Source organism: Mustela lutreola, chromosome 13 (assembly GCF_030435805.1).
Source record: "Mustela lutreola isolate mMusLut2 chromosome 13, mMusLut2.pri, whole genome shotgun sequence".
Classification (NCBI taxonomy): domain Eukaryota; kingdom Metazoa; phylum Chordata; class Mammalia; order Carnivora; family Mustelidae; genus Mustela; species Mustela lutreola.
In genome coordinates this window covers 38,466,227-38,484,300 of record NC_081302.1, presented here as the reverse complement: position 1 = coordinate 38,484,300, position 18,074 = coordinate 38,466,227, and positions in this window count along the sequence as shown.

Genomic DNA, 18,074 nt, shown 5'->3' with positions numbered 1-18,074 from the left:
AATTTAGTTTAAGTTTTGTATGTGATATGAGATGCTCAGTTTCATTGGGGATGTTTTATTTATTTGAGCAACTAGAAAATCTTCAAATTATTCACTTATTTGAACTGGAATTTTAATTTTTCCTTAAAACTAATCAAATTTAGAAATTCTATGTATAGGGGCGGCTGATTGGCTCAGTGGGTTAAGCCTCTGTCTTCTGCTCAGGTCAGGATCTCAGGGTCCTGGGATCTAGCCCCTGCATAGGGCTCTCTGCTAGCAGGGGGCCTGCTTCCCCTCCCCCCTGCCTATTTGTGATCTCTCTGTCAAATAAATAAATAAAATCTTTTTAAAAAAAAGAAATTCTGAGTATAAAACATTGTATCAGAGGAATCAGCCTCCGATTAGTATAGGCTTAATAGGGATTCAAGGTTGATATTAGAATCTAGGAAAACAATAGCATGATCAAATACCGCAGTTCTTAAAGTAATTAAGGATAGGTAATAAGTAAAGAAAAAGAAATGAGAAGCAAATTACAGAAACAGAAAATAAACCCAGGTAACTAGATTCTCCTGCGAATGCACACGAGATAATTTAGCTATTCTCAACAGAGTGAATTTGAATGTTTTAATTCAAGGTAATTAGTAGCATGTAACTTGTACTGAGTGACAAGTTCCCCACCATGGATGGAGAAATATAAAATCTATGATAAAAATATCATGGGGAATGTACTGAGGCAAAGTAAACCTTGAAATAGTTGTGTTTTTGTAAGAAAGGTATGTGAAATACACAGAGGGAAGAACACCCCCATGGAAGTAGAGAAATGAGAATATTTCCAAAGGTATGAAAGTAAGTTATATATTTTGTCAGGAGAATTAAAATTAAGTTTTAATGTAGAATTAGCAGTTCTTTGCAATATGACCCCCCACACTCTACTTTTTTTTTTTTTGAACATGGAAAATCTTAATGCACCTTAATCATTCCAGCAACTTCTGATCTGGCATACTCAGAATTTCAGCCCCACTGGATTGCAAGAAGTACACATGTAGGTGTGTGTGTTTGTATGAATGTTTATACAAACACAAGCATATATGTCTGCACATGCATGTATGTGTATATATATGCATATATGTGTATGCCTAGATTTGTGTGCACAAACATGCACACGCAAATACTTGTTTGGACTCGTAAAACTGTAGAACTATAAGACTTACTGTTATCTGAAATACTGCTACCTTACTGAAGCAACTTGTAGTTTTATTCTTCCTTATACGTTCAGTAGGCCTTAGCACATTTAATTGCCTATAATATGTACATTTATTACATTAAAGAACAAAAGTTTGGCTTCATAGAGTCCAGAGGTTTTTTATACAGATTGATATGTTTATCCATCAAATTATACAGTTGAAATTGATTTTTGAAAAAAGAAAATTTCCCCCGAGTTTGGTCAAGATGCACCATCTTTTGAGTTACACACAAACACACACACACACACACATGCACACCAATTCACACACATAATTTTAGTTATTTTATATATATATATATATATATATATATATATATAGTCTTCTCATTCTTTAAAAAGAAAGCTGCTATTATCTATGTTAACATGCTATGATTACCATTAATTTTCTCTACCTTTTTCATTATAATTGTTACAGTTTTCATTATTTCATCCCATTAGTCCTTCTTGGATGTCAATATATTCAATATAATTGTGAACTTTTCAAGCCTGACCTTCTTGATTTATTTCTGGAGGCTCTGAAGAGATCTTACCACCTGCATCCTTCTAAAATGTAAAATAATTGAATTGAAAGTACACTGATGGAAAAACAGTTAACCTTTTGCTTTGAAAAGGGCTGCTACATTTATGTCAGAGAAGCTCTTTAGTATTATTTACTAAGTACACTTCTAAACACCCAATTTCAGAGATTATCTCAAAACAGAAATCAAAAATACTTTACAAACTGGCCTAACATTAGTTGTTTCAGTTGTTTCTAAGACCTAGTAAACCAACAATTAATAAATTAGATCTATTACTACTATAAGCCTGTCAGAAATCAGTATCTATTTTTAGCTTGTTACATTCAGATTATTTCTCAATATAAAGGCATTCTAAATAGGAAAATAGTACTTTATTAAGTGAAATGTTGAAGGTTAGTTTCTTAGAACACATTATCTAATTAAATACCATTTTAAAAACCTAAGTGAAATTTCAAATACATAATGAAATGGCATAATTACATTTTTAAAAAATGTAACCATTCCTTAATTTCGTGGCAGGAATATATGTATGAAAACATAAATTCTATCATCAGAGGTAGAAGAATTTGAGATCTAGGATTTCATGAGCTGGGAAGAGCAATTTTTTTTAAACTACACTTCTGGAAACCATATATATAATTTATATTTGCTGAAATAAAGCTATAAACGTCATACTAAATATAGAAAACTGACATTTTCTGTATTTATATGGGTGTGGATTATATAACTAATTTCTATTTTTTATTTTGTTATGTTAGTCACCGTACAGTACATCATTAGTTTTCTATGTAGTGTTCTATGATTCATTGTTTGCATATAACACCCAGTGCTCCATGCAATACATGCCCTCCTTAATACCCGTGCATTTGATAAAATTTTTTAATCATCCCTTGTCATATAAGTGTAAAATATTTAATCTACACAAGTAATTAGTTAATAAATTTTGAATTTTATGTTTATTTAGTATATTCTACATTGGCATTCTAAAAATGACTTAATTGAGGATTTCCTCTTCATGTACAATCTCCTGCCTTCTCTACTTTTCTCTTCTCTTCTCTTCTAGTTCATCATTTTTTTCAAGTTTTAAATTTTTTCCTAGTTTTTATTTGATTTTTTCCAAGTTTTATTTAGTCGTCTCACCTAAACTTTACATGCTCAGTCAGCTCTTAAAAAAGCCAGCATCACTGGTTGTCAAGATTGAAAAGAATTTTAGAGATTATCTAGTATAAATCCCCTTTCAAAGTATGGACAATACCTCTGATAAGATCTTCTAACCAATGGAATGTGGGCTGAAATAATATACAGCCTCCCTCAGTAATTCTCTTCCTCTTTTCTAAGATGACTGTAGTAGGCATATGTTGAAAATGATGGTGTTACACAATGGAAAAATCCAATTAACAGGAAGGATCAAAGCTCCTGCTAACAAAGTGAATTGGGACTTAAGAGCTAGTAAAGTATAACAGACTGCATCTCTGCTATTAAGATCTTATGTATTATAGTTTGTTTACCCTGAAGCACTTTAGGAAAATGATTTCTTGTAGCTTTCTTAAGAGGTGACTTTTTTCCTCCTAGGTGGTTTTCATAAAATTGGGTGTAGACACAGAGTCAGTTTCTTCTTTACTATTTGTAGAACTTCCCTTACCCTTCCCACACTTAAAAACTGGAAGTTTATATTTATTGCCATTTATTCAACAAATATTTCCATATTTATAGACACTTGGACAGTCGCTTCTTGATTGCAGACATCTTTATATCCAGGTCACTTCTATATACAAACCACCAACATTATAAAATTTTTCCCACTTTCACTCATACTAATGCTAATGTCATAATTTTATTAAATTTTACTAGCCATAAAATTGGCTTAAACCTGATTATATGTTATCTTTCAATTATTTTTTCCAGGATAGAATAATATTTTTTGCCACTTACTCAACTACTTACTACGTGAAATGGTTTCGTAACCTCACTCATAATGTTCCCCATGTGTCTCAGAAAAAGACAACATCTAAAAAATGATCTACAGAGCTCTACATATTTTGCCTCACTTTATATATTTTATGACACTCAACCTGCTACAGCCCAGTTAGCCTCTTTGTTGTTCTTCAAACAGACAAGACAAGCCATGGTAATAGAGCTTTGACGGCTGCATGACTAAATATTTCACTTCTTTCATATCTCTACTCAAATGCCACCTCCTCACTGAGTTCTACTTTGACAACCTTAATTAAAATTGTAACCTCTACCTGTGTGTCTGTTTTTGTGCCAATACCATACTGTTTTGATCACTACAGCTTTATAGTGTATCTTGAAATCTGAAGTTGTGGTATCTCCAGCTTTGTTCTTCTTTCTTAAGATTTCTTTGGCCATTAAGGATCTTTTGTGGTTCCATACAAATATTAGTATTATTTTTTTCTTTATGAAAAATACTGTTGGCATTTTGATAGGGATTACATTGAATATGCACAGTACTTTAGGTAGTATGGACATTTCAGCAGTTATAGATCTAAATGGAACAGAATAGAGAGCTCAGAAATAAACCCACAATTATATAGTCAGTTAATCTATGACAAAGGAAATAGGAATATACAATGTGGAAAAGACAGTCTCTTTAATAAATGGTGCTGGGAAAACTGGAGAGCTACATGCAAAAGTTGGACCACATTCTTATATCACACACAAAAACCCCAAACAGATTAAAGATCTAAATGTGAGACCTGAAATCATAAAACTTCTAGAAGAGAACTTAAGGCAGTATTTTCTTTGGCATTGGGTGTAGCAACAATTTTTTTTTTTTTTAAGATATATCACCTGAGGCAGAGGAAACAAAGCAAAAATAAGCTATTAGGACTACATAAAAAAAACAAAACAAAACAAAATTTGTGCACAGCAAAGTAAACAATCAATAAAACAAAAAGTCTACTGAATGGGAGAAGATATTTGCAAGTCATATATCTGATAAGTGCTTAATATCCAAAATATATAAAGAACTTGTATAACTTAATACCTAAAAAACAAATATTTTTATTAAAAATCATCAAAGGACCTGAAAATTGTACCCTCAACAATAAGAAATGCTCCTAATCTTCCCTATCCTTTATATATTTTTAGGTCTTTTCTGTAGCATGCATCATCAGCTATTATACTCTATAATTTACTTGTTCATTATGATGTCACCTGTTATTTATTTTTTATCCCTTCAGTAAATTATTAACTCCTTTACAACAGGGAACCTGACTCCTTTTATTTCCTACTGTATCTCTAAGTTCTTCAATAATGTCCTCCTGTATATAAGATTCACTCAATAACTATTTTCTAAATGAATATTGCATTAATGTATATGTATACTTATATATGTTATTCTAGTAATTTTATAGTATTTTTAATTAAAACGGCAATAAATCTGGAATGGAACACTCATCGTAATTCCACGGCTGCCTATTTAACCTCTTAGTTGTCTCATTTACAATTTTAATATAATTATATCTTATCCCTCTACTTCACAGAATTATGGTCAAAATCAAATGAGTTAAAGCATATGGAAGTGGTTTATAAACTCTGTATAATAAATATTTTAATTAGATATTGTTAAAAAATAAACTGAGGCATATTAAAAATTTTGAGTTTATTTGAACAAAAATTGATTTAAATTGGACAGCTTCCAATCTGACAATTAGAAAGAAGTTCCAAGGAGCTACAAAAATGAAACACTTTTATAGAAGGAGTGGGAGAAGGGAGTGAGAACAAAGAAGATATAGTAGGCAAAAATGTAAGTTGGTTATGGTCAGGCAGGCTACTTTCCTATAGGGGAGGACAGGGGCTTACCAGGCAGATTAACTACCTAGTGCTTCAGATAATTCTTGATTTACCTGTTTAAGATTCCATTTTTGGGAGACATGAAACTGTATCAGTTTGCTGACATGAGACTTAGCATAATTGAGTCCATTTTGGGCCATCTGTTTTGTTTTTAGCAAGATAATTCCCTTCACATTTTTATCATACTACATTTGTAAGATACAGAAAATAGAAGAAAAATGATAAGGTAATGCATAGTTACTTTTGGTTAAACAAAACAAAACAAAACCAGAACGTGCTTACATTTGAATTGTCTCAGTAAGACTAAAAATCAGAATCTCTAATCCTTTCTTCCTCAGAATTAGACAAATTGTAGGAAAAATTTTATTTTATACATAAAGTTCCATTAGCTAACCATCCCATATGTAACCTTAGGTTCTCCATCTACAAGGAAAATCCAGTATGGATTTTAGGAAAATAAAAGTATGAGCCTCACTTGGCAATCCATGCATAAAAATCATTCTCATTGGTGTAAGTTTACATACATATCAATATAAGAATGAATATATATTTATACATAAATATTAAAAAGTACATCCATATATTAACATAATGTATGCATATCTGTCATTATTTTCTGAAAATAATAAATTTAGTAAAAATCTAACTAGTTCTTGGAGTTCTTGGGGTAGACACAGATAATCACTTGGGGAGAGTTCTAAAATGGTCTGGACATTGGATCGTACAATGCTACTGGTACCAGATTTAGCCAGTGAATGTTTCTCTTAAAAATTAAAAAAATAAAACACCACACTCCCAGAATAAAGTTTATAAGAGTTCAATCATTAAATGGAAAATCAAAGTCTGATACCCATAGAAGAATTGATATGTGGGAACTAACTCAATGTTAAACATGATTTGAATATAAATTTCAATAACAGAACTGGTCAATAATAGATAAATATGGAGTCAGACAACAAAAATAGTTTTCAAAACAGAAATGCAGGGAGATAAGTTGGGTCAGCATTAGAGATATGTCACAGAATACTAGGGGGAACATACATCTATTCATAGTTTCCAACATGTTATTGTTAGCCTGTCAATGTTGAGGCAGATGCAAGCATAACTTTAATGTCATGTTCCATCATGATGGATCCAAATGTGCCCTTTGAATGAAGCTGAAATGGAAAGAAATCTATTAGGGAATACATAGGATGCACAGCTATAAGGATAGTAGGAATATATTTTGTTTAATTTATTTTAACAATGTGAGAGATAACATGACTCATCCAATAACAGACCACTAAACAGAAGCAAAAAAAAACAAGTATTTTTTTGCCTTAATTCAGTTTTTTTTTTTTTTTATTGCACTGTGTTCTCATATATATATATGAGACACTGTCCTAAATCCTATAAATTTAGAAAGATTGAAAAAAGGAATTTTGAATCTGGGAACATTCAAAATTGTGTTTTGTCTATTTTTGTTGGTGATATCCAATAATGACTGAAGTGATAATTATATTGTTTTTCATTTCACTCATTTATTCACTCATCAATATTTGAACAACTAGCAGTTTTAATAATCATCTGGACAAAACATGACTATGTGTATGATTATAGTTGTATAATTTTCAGTTATTTAAGAAATATATTATTATATACTCCATTCAAAGTTTCTTTGTTCATCATAACTATTTAGCTCCATTTGGTGCTAGTAAGACTATTAGGCATCTTAGAAATTTCTGTTGATGAAGTTCTGGAACATAGGTGAGGTTCAGTGGGCTGAGGTCCAGAGCCGATGACCAAGAAAGAATTCTTGAGACATCTTTGGTGCAAAATGGTGGTTTATTAAAGTTCAGGGACAGCACCCGTGGGCAGAAAGAGCTGCTGCCCGGGGTTGTGAGGGATGGCAACCAATGGGTTGGGGAAAGATGAGGGAAAAGGGAGGTTTCAACAGAGCTTTCATATGCTAAAGAGGGCCAAAAGGTGCAGGGGTACCGGAGGTCTTGCTGCTTCATCAATGTTGTCTTCCGGCAAGCCGTTCACATTTCTGCTATCAAGCGTCTTTGTTAGTGAGATTTGGGTTTAGAAGACATTTAACTTTATTTATATTGTTAAGATAGCTTCTTTGTTCTAAATCTCTCGGACATTGGTAAACCAAAGGAGACTCCTGTCTTGCAGGATTGTGATCTCTGCAAATTAACTATTTGCTTTTCCTTTAGGGCAGCCAGGGGTGGCTGAGGAATGTCACACATATTACCGAGCAGAGCAGGTGGAGAGGGGTGCAAGGTGCCTGCCAGCTTTTGCTTTGTCCTCAGTCAGCCTCCTGCTCCCTCATCACTGTTTTCTTGAAACTTCACTATAAGGTGCATCTGCAGTCCTAAACAGACTTTTAATCTGGCTAGGCAAAGTAAGCATATGTAAAATGCATATGTAGCCATATGATAAAATGTTCTATTTAACATCAAAATGAGGAATGCAGACAATAATGTTTAGAGGAAAGAACAATTAAAGGGAGCAGGTAATCAAAAAAGAGTCTGTGGGTGGGATAGTGGGAGTTATGCCCAGTATTAAAGGACTGATTTGATTTCTTAGAGTGATGCCTTCATTGAAGCAAATGACACACATATTAATGACATAGGCTTCCATTATCTGATTAAATGCTTGACTTTACTGACCTGTTACTTTACCTTTGAGACTTCATTTCCTACCTGGCTAGCACAATTCTCCATTTGAAAAGGAAGGTCAATGCTAATCAGAACACTTTCCACAAGGTTGTATAAAAGGCTAGTTAATCTGGAAAAATTTGCTTTTTTTTAATACAAACATCTTTTTTTCTTTTGTTTTTACTTCTTGAAGAAATTAGTAGTTTTGTTTTTTTAAGCTGGATACAGCAAGTAAAATGCTTGAGTGCTTATTTTATTTTAGTTTTGGATTAGATGAGAAAAGCAGTGAGGGCATTCAGAATGCCCTTCCTCACCTTACAATGAATCTGACTCATAGGCAATTTATAGCAACACATACAGTTTTAAAAGTTGTTGCTGTAATAGTCAGCAGTCAAACTATTATAATTTAAACAGACTCAAATGCCCCCAGAGAACGCATTTTACAAGAAAGCTAAAATTTATTGAAAAACAATGTTAATAGGGCTTTTCATTCATTGTGTTTTCATTCCTGAGAAAATCAGTGGGAATAACACTTGTTAAGTTGGCATCCTGCTTGATGCTATTGTCCTGCAAGTCGGACAGTTTTAACAGTTTTAACAACCAAAGACAAGGTCAGAATTATATTGCTTTTTTGTCCATCTCACTATGATATAATAAATCTTCAAGAAATTTTTCAAATATTTCAGCATTTCACATCATTGATGAAGTATAAAAGTGTCCTTTCTAGTTCTTATAGAAATTTTTAGAAATTTCTACTATAAATTTCAAAAGGTGTAACATTATGTAAAAATAACGTTGTGACTTACTAGTGAGAAGTATGACCAAGGACTTGGTAAAAAATGAAATGTGACAAAATGATATAAGAGAGCCAAACACAAAAAATGCTTTGATGTAAATTATCAGAGAAATAGTTTTTACCTCATCCATTAAAATAGAATATTTAAAATAATGTTATTCTTTTAATAACATTAAAATAATATATTTTTGTTACAGTGTTAGTTTCAGATTGAACAGAAATTCATGGTTGAAATGAAGAAAGGGGAAAAAAATCAAAGACACAACCAATAACATGTTTAATAACTTGTTTTTTTATCTTTCTGCCATTATTTGGGCTCACATTTAAAGTGAACGGGCCGGGGTGCCTGGGTGGCTCAGTGGGTAAAGCCTCTGCCTTCGGCTCCTGTCATGATCCCAGGTTCCTGGGATCAGGCTCCCTGCTGAGCAGAGAGCCTGCTTCCTCCTCTCTCTCTGTCTGCCTCTCTGCCTACTTGTAATCTCTGCCTGCCAAATAAATAAATAAATAAATAAATCTTTTATAAATAAATAAATAAATAAATAGATAGATAGATAAAGTGAACATTCAGCCTTGCCTGGGAGAATTCCAGTTTAAACCTTAGTACCAGAATCTTTATTACCAGTATCCATGCCACTCTAAATCACAAAAATTCTGATAAACTATATAGACATATTTTTAATGGGATGTATTTCAAGAAGTGTTCAATTCTTTCTTCTTCCTGTGACTTTGTCACTTGTTCCTGTAAACACTGTGTCATTTTTGAGGTATAACACTACCATTGCAAAAGTTTCGACAGAAACAGCAGATTTGGAAAATTAAGATCTCTAAGGAAATGCATCTTTACATTATATACACTATTTTCATTAAATAGCTTCTCACTGTTATTTCTTTAAGATAATATAATTGCTTTCTTATTTTCATTCTTATTATGAAGGTAAAGGTAAACATTTTACAGTTCTTATGTCGAAAGCATCTGAAAGGACAATAAAATATTATCGGTGCTAAATCTAGGAACAAAATTTTGTAAAGCAATTTTAAATATTTTCTTCATTTTCTCTCTCTATATAGTGTTTATATACATTTATATATTTGTTATCCAGTTATATATATGATTTTCTGTCTTCAGTTTTATCTCTAAAATTAAAATATAACCACTTTCTTATTAAAATTACTGGTAACAGACACAAAACACTTTGAGTAAATATACCAATGTTTATTATTTTGTCATTGGATATTTAGTTTTCAAACTTTTAAGTATAATAAACAATATTCTTACCAACATGTTTGCCTTTAAGATTTGTTTTGTTTTACTCTCTCTTTCATTTCATGATTTTAGGATTTTTTAATCCAAAATCCTAAATTACAGTTTTTTTTTTAATTTTTTATTTTTTATAAACATATATTTTTATCCCCAGGGGTACAGGTCTGTGAATCACCAGGTTTACACACTTCACAGCACTCACCAAAGCACATACCCTCCCCAATGTCCATAATCCCACCCCCTTCTCCCAAACCCCCTCCCCCCAGCAACCCTCAGTTTGTTTTGTGAGATTAAGAGTCACTTATGGTTTGTCTCCCTCCCAATCCCATCCTGTTTCATTTATTCTTCTCCTACTCCCTTAAGCCCCCATGTTGCATCACCACTTCCTCATATCAGGGAGATCATATGATAGTTGTCTTTCTCCGCTTGACTTATTTCGCTAAGCATGATACGCTCTAGTTCCATCCATGTTGTCGCAAATGGCAAGATTTCATTTCTTTTGATGGCTGCATAGTATTCCATTGTGTATATATACCACATCTTCTTGATCCATTCATCTGTTGATGGACATCTAGGTTCTTTCCATAGTTTGGCTATTGTGGACATTGCTGCTATAAACATTCGGGTGCACGTGCCCCTTTGTATCTTTAGGGTAAATACCCAATAGTGCAATTGCTGGGTCATAGGGCAGTTCTATTTTCAACATTTTGAGGAACCTCCATGCTGTTTTCCAGAGAGGTTGCACCAGCTTGCATTCCCACCAACAGTGTAGGAGGGTTCCCCTTTCTCCGCATCCTCGCCAGCATCTGTCATTTCCTGACTTGCTGATTTTAGCCATTCTGACTGGTGTGAGGTGATATCGCATTGTGGTTTTGATTTGTATTTCCCTGATGCCGAGTGATATGGAGCACTTTTTCATGTGTCTGTTGGCCATCTGGATGTCTTCTTTGCAGAAATGTCTGTTCATGTCCTCTGCCCATTTCTTGATTGGATTATTTGTTCTTTGGGTGTTGAGTTTGCTAAGTTCTTTATAGATTCTGGACACTAGTCCTTTATCTGATATGTCGTTTGCAAATATCTTCTCCCAGTCTGTCAGTTGTCTTTTGATTTTGTTAACTGTTTCCTTTGCTGTGCAAAAGCTTTTGATCTTGATGAAATCGCAATAGTTCATTTTTGCCCTTGCTTCCCTTGCCTTTGGCGTTGTTCCTAGGAAGATGTTGCTGCGGCTGAGGTCGAAGAGGTTGCTGCCTGTGTTCTCCTCAAGGATTTTGATGGATTCCTTTTGCACATTGAGGTCCTTCATCCATTTTGAGTCTATTTTTGTGTGTGGTGTAAGGAAATGGTCCAATTTCATTTTTCTGCATGTGGCTGCTCAACTCTATGGTCAACTCATCTTCGACAAAGCAGGAAAGAATGTCCAATGGAAAAAAGACAGCCTCTTCAATAAATGGTGCTGGGAAAATTGGAAAGCCACATGCAGAAAAAATAGGCTATATTTTTAAACCAGATTTTTAAGGCCAGCTACACAAATTAGTTTTCATTGAATGATGATTTGTTTTTTTCCTGCCAGGGTATCAAGTGGTTGATAAGTAGCTGGGTAGAGTTAGAGGAAAGTATGATGAAAAAAGATCCAAAAAATTGAAATATGTACTTATTATATTCTGAGAAACTTCCTCATGTTTTGAGTAATAATTGTACCCTTAGAATTTTCACAAGTGTTGTATTGGTTAGTTAATTTCAGGAACAGCTCCAGACATCTCTGACGGGACCTGGTCTGTGATATTTTTCAGAACTCTCTAGGGGATTCCAATATGAAGACAAGGCTGAGCATCTATCATCTAGGCTAATGGATTTTCCTCTAGTAAATTTGTACTTTTGTAGTGTTATAATTGTGTTATTGACTAACATTTGATATGCTAAAGTAAATCATAATATAATTGCTGTAACTGTATAGTACTGAAAATATAAATAACAAATAGATTTCCCTGGGATTATAGATGTCAATGTACTGCAATAAATGAGTGGTGAAAGAAGTGATTTTACATGAGCAGCTGAAAGAGAAAATGTAGAATCCAAGGCATAACTAATCATTGGATTTGATGATGAGCCATTTTATATCTATTTTCAAATGTGTTATCTGTTATAAAAACTGGTTATCAAATAGTGGATAAAATCATCAATATTTTTACATGGTTTGCTAAGAAAGTACAGTGACCCAACTAGTAGGCCAGTTATTTTGGTAAATTGTACAAATTAATGTTTTTACTTTTTAATCTGCTTGTGTGTAATTTTTCAGGAAACTGAAGGAAATTCATTTAATTCACTGAGTTACAGTGAAAACAAGGAATTAAATATGTTACTGGGAAATTTATAAAAGCACTGTATTCACATAATTGATGACAAATCTTACGGCCTGAAGAAAGCAGAGGAACATAAGAGAACTTTAGATATTGCATAATATTAATGGTGTGACATATTTAAGATAATTTCCTATTGCATATTTATACTAGTAAATATATTTATTTACAGTTGCTCAGAGCTCTTTTTTATAGTATAATGAGCAAGTTTTTGGCTTACATATGGTCTGTATAACAGGGAGATATTCTAAGGAATTTCTTTATTTTTTATAGTTGAAAATTCATGTTGCAGACATATATACATATATAATTTTTTAATTAAAAATACTATGAGCCACACACAAACACAAAAACTATGAGCCACAATGTGTACTTGAAAAGGTATATTTCACATCATATATATATATATGGTATATATATATATATATCTATCTGAAGGTGAGTCCAAACATTTATTCAAACCGCACTGTTATTGTTGGTATTCAATTGTATGTCTCTTCATTTTAATTCAGTGTTGGAAGAAGTAATGAACACTGAGAATAGAATTAAATTATATCCACTTCTCAAATGCTCTAAGAAGAAATGGAATAAACTATAAAAAAGATATTCCCCACTCAATTTTGTTATTTGTTTATGGTTTCTTTAATATTGCTTTAATAATATGTGGGAGCCAAGAACAGGTCCCCCCAGGATGGACCATATTGGCATAAAGATTATTTTGAGATGAAGGCACAGTTGAAGCCTCCCAAGCTCAAAAGAAATTTTGTCCTTCTGAGAACTCCATAGAAGAACCTAAATTGGGGGTCTTTTCCTGAATAAGGATGATTACCAGAAACAAATTTTATCTGAGTCACCCATGTATGGTAGGGCAAACATCTGATTTCCAAAGATCCACTGTTCTTACTGCCCTGTAATTTTTTTTTTTTCCTCTGAAGTCCCAGACCCCTACTGACCCTTTCTTCTTAGTTCAGGATGACATATATGCCTTGTTTTGCCTCACTTTAGAATTTCCATGTCTGTGTGGATTACTTGTATATGTGAGATTAAATTTTATTTTCTCCTCTTAATCTGTCTCATGTCAGTTTGATTCTTAGTCCAGCTAGAAGGACCTAGAAGGCAACAGGAAATCTGAGAAAAATAAGCAAATAAGGTGATAGAATTGAAACTTAATTAGGTATGGGAGGTTAGGGAATGAGAGGTCATGTAAAAGATTTCTTAGTCTGTACGCAGTTTGAATTTCCATTAAGAAGTTTTTGTATGTTGGGGCATCTGGGCTCAGTGGGTTAAAGCCTCTGCCTTTGGCTCAGGTCATGATCCCAGGGTCCTGGGATCGAGCCCCACATTAAGCTCTCTGCTCAGCGGAGAGCCTGCTTCCCCCTCTCTCTCTGCCTCTCTCTATCTACTTGTGATCTCTCTCTGTCAAGTAAATAAAATCTTAAAAAAAAAAAAAAGAAGTTTGTTGTATGCAAGATTAAAGAACTACTTTATGTATGTAATTTTGTGTGAATAAATTTGTAGCACTGCTTCTCATGACTGTATGCTTCATATGCTCTATATGGACCCACTAGAAATTCAGACAAGAGAGACTAAACATTTAGTAGTTTGTTTTCTTTAGGACTTCTCCAAATTTTCTAACAACGAAGTTTTCCAGGGGGGATAAAAAAGGAGGACAATGAGAACAAGTCAGATGGCACTATGTTCAGAGACACTGAAAGAAGAAAATAAATTAAAAGTAGGCCTAGGTCAGTTGGAAAAGGAAGTGTTGTTAACTATGGTCACCTTGCTGTATATTAGATCCTTGGAACTGATTTATCTTATTTAACTGGAAATTTGTGACCTTTGACCAGGATGCTTTAATGTTCCAACTATAACAACAATGTCAAAATGGTAATCATGTAAGGTAAAGGATGTGTTAACTAGCCTTATTGTGGTAAATATTTTGTAGTACATAAGTGTATCAAATCATCACGCTGTTCACCTTAAACTTACACAATGTTACATATCAATTATATCTCAATAAAGCTGGAAAATCCAACCAAACAAACAAAAACATTTACATATATTATTTTTAACATAGGCTTTATATATTATTTTACCATTTAATTTTAGTTACAACTTCAAATGAAAGTAATTTCTTTAGACCAATAAACAGTTTGTAAATAAAGGAAAAAAAATATTATTGCTTTGTGGTTTGGAAGGGACACTAGGTACCAGAAGTAAACATTACAGCCCACTTTTTGGAAGTATGCCAGCACTATTACAGTGAAATATTACCAGGAAACACAACACATTATAAATATTTGTGATTCATCCCTTTCCCCAACTTCTAAAGAGGAAGGTTTTCTGAGAAACCACTTAGTCTTCACTAATCAGGCTAATGATAGAACAAACCATACATCAGTACATGAGAAAGTGTGAGAGGTAAAAAGGGCTGAAAAGGAAGAAACTTCCCTGGAAGTGGATATACAGGAGGAAAGAGGGAAAGGACAGTGAATGAATAAATTTATTAGGAAAAGTACGACAATAAATTTTAATTAATTTTAATACAATGCCTTATTCCTCTCCTGACAGAAATCTACATTAAACTACTGAATTATTCTTCAAAGGTTTAATGTTGAATTTATGCTTCTTTTAAATGTCACACAATGCTGGAACTGGTCTTAGGATGGCTTCTTCTACATTTGCATTACACACATGTAAAATGAAATGTGTATGTATAGTTTACAAGCAGAAGACAGAATGAGATTAGAGAGTAATTAAGAGGGGCAGCCAGGAAGTGAGAGAGCTAAGTCATTTTACTAGATGGGAAGTTACCCTAGTTGATAGTTATTCTGGCTGTATTTGAAGTAGCCTTGGGTGCTGAAGCTATGAAGCTCTTCTCTCTTCTCCATGCCCAAACTTCTATACTTCTTGGGCTTTTAAAACCACAATGTATTACTATTTCACTTTTTTATATCTTAATATGTGTCCTAATAATATATCTTATAGCCTTGTTCTCTATTTTGGGAAAACAAACAAACAAAACAACAACAACAACAACAAAAACAAACAAAAAGCCTAATAGAAAGAATAGTTATGCTAAGTCATATTGAAGTAAAATTTTGGATTTTTCAGTCATTCAAGGTTATAGTACTTTTGTAATATAATGCTGTAAATACACAGGATTTTCCAAAAGTATAGACTACTTTATAGCAGGTTTTATCAAAATTAACTTTTGGGTATTAATTTTTCTTAAGACTCTGATCATTGTACTGGATATTAATGTTTCTATGCAAAATACACTATTTTAGTCTCACCAGATAGGACCGTAGAGCTAACAAGATACTGGGGGTGTCTATACTCAGTTTCAAAGAAAGAAAATTCTGAATGACTAGATCAATTCCTTTGATTTTCTTTTTCTTGTAATATAAAGAGAAGATATGTTAGATTCCTGAGTGATCTGCATTTTAGTTTCAGAAATCAATTGAAATAACTGTTTTACTTTAAAATTTGAGAAAGCTAGGGGCACCTGGGTGACTCAGTTGGTTAAGCGTCTGACTCTTGGTTTCATCTCAGGTCATGATCTCATGGGTCAGGAGATTGAGCCCCATGTTAGGCTCCCTGCTTAGTAGGGAGTCTACTTGAGATACTCTCCCTCTGCCTCTCCCCCCACTTTCACAATCTCTTTCTCTCTCTCTCTCTAAAATAAATTAATAAATCTTAAAAAAAGATGAGAAAGCTAATATTTAAATTTTAAGTCAGTTATTCATAGTATTGGTGTTTTATTTGCAAGCAACTGAAATGTAATTGAAATATATGTAATAAAGCTATAATATTTTAAGAATCTATTTTTGATATCCATTATTAAAAAATACTAATATAAATGAAAGAAAACATTGAAATGGCACATGTATTTCCATTCAGCTAACAAGCAATGCCCTATTGTTAAATGGCTAGACTTCACTGAGCTGATCTAAAATGAACTGGTTGCCTAACAAACCTAACAAACTGCCAAATCAGTCAAATTAAAAAAAATATATATTTCAGAAAATTCATGATATGCACTTTTTTTTCCCATATGTTCATAGGTAGAACTCACTTATTTTTTTCCATACCTTCACCCCTTATACTTTTGTTATATTTTCCACCACTATGTTTATTTTATAACTCAGTGGGTTTCTTTTTTTCCAACCCAACAAGTATGCTTCCATAGTAGATTGTTTTATTAATTATTTTTATTAACATATGATGTATTTTTGCCCCAGGGGTACAGGTCTGTGAATCGTCAGGCTTACACACTTCACAGAACTCACCATACCATGGTAAAAAAAAATTAACCTTTCTCTATCCCCAATCTCTTCATAGTATCTATTGTGTTTGGCTCTAAGGAAAATGCAGATATTCCTAAGAGAGACCGATTGTTCCTATTGCAACCCTCTAGAATGAAAAACACTCACTCACTTTGCTCCATATGCTATCCAGGTGGCAGGGATGGTTGTATTCTACATAGCCACTGGAGTATAGCCAAACCAATACCTTATCTGTGTTGAGAGGAAAACAAGCGTGAGAGAAGAAGAGATGAGATGCAAATTGGACAGTTGGACAGAGAGACACTTGAATTGGTATAACTTTGAGAGAGAGAAAAAGAGAGGGAGGGTGTTTGTAATACTTTTACATAATTTTGAAATAATTACAGTGACCTAGAAAGAAACCATAGTGTAGTGGTAATGAGACAGAGATTGACTGATGAATTAGAAAGTGAGGAACAATGGGGCACCTGGATGGCTTAGTAGGTTAGGGTCCAACTCTTGATTTTGGCTCAGGTCATGATCTCAGGATTGTGAGATCAAATCCTGAACTGGGCTTCATACTGATGTGGAGCTTGCTTAAGATTCTCTCTCTTCCATTCCCTCTGCCTCTCCCTACCACCACTCACTGATGCTCAATCTCTCTCTCTCTCTTTTTTTTTTTTTAAAGATTATTTATTTATTTATTTGACAGAGAGAAATTACAAGTAGATGGAGAGGCAGGCAGAGAGAGAGAGAGGGGGAATCAGGCTCCCTGCTGAGCAGAGAGCCCGATGCGGAACTCGATCCCAGGACCCCGAGATCATGACCTGAGCCGAAGGCAGCGGCTTAACCCACTGAGCCACCCAGGCGCCCCTCAATCTCTCTCTTTAAAAAAAAGAAAGAAAGAAAGAAAGAAAGACAAAAGAAATTGAGGAACAAGAGATAGAATATCTCTTCCGCTGTTGTCAATAAAACCTTTCTGTGCTGGGGAAAAACAAAACACCCTTTGGGTAAGGTAGTATATATATAATGTCATGTAGTGACATTCCTCTTCACCAAGACATCAATTCTACTTCAGTTCTTCAATTCAATTCAATTCTACTGCGTGGAAGGCAAAAGGATCTTGTTGCATGGAGCCAAACTAGGGAAGACAAAAGAAAGGTATAGTGATTTCTAATATACTCGGGG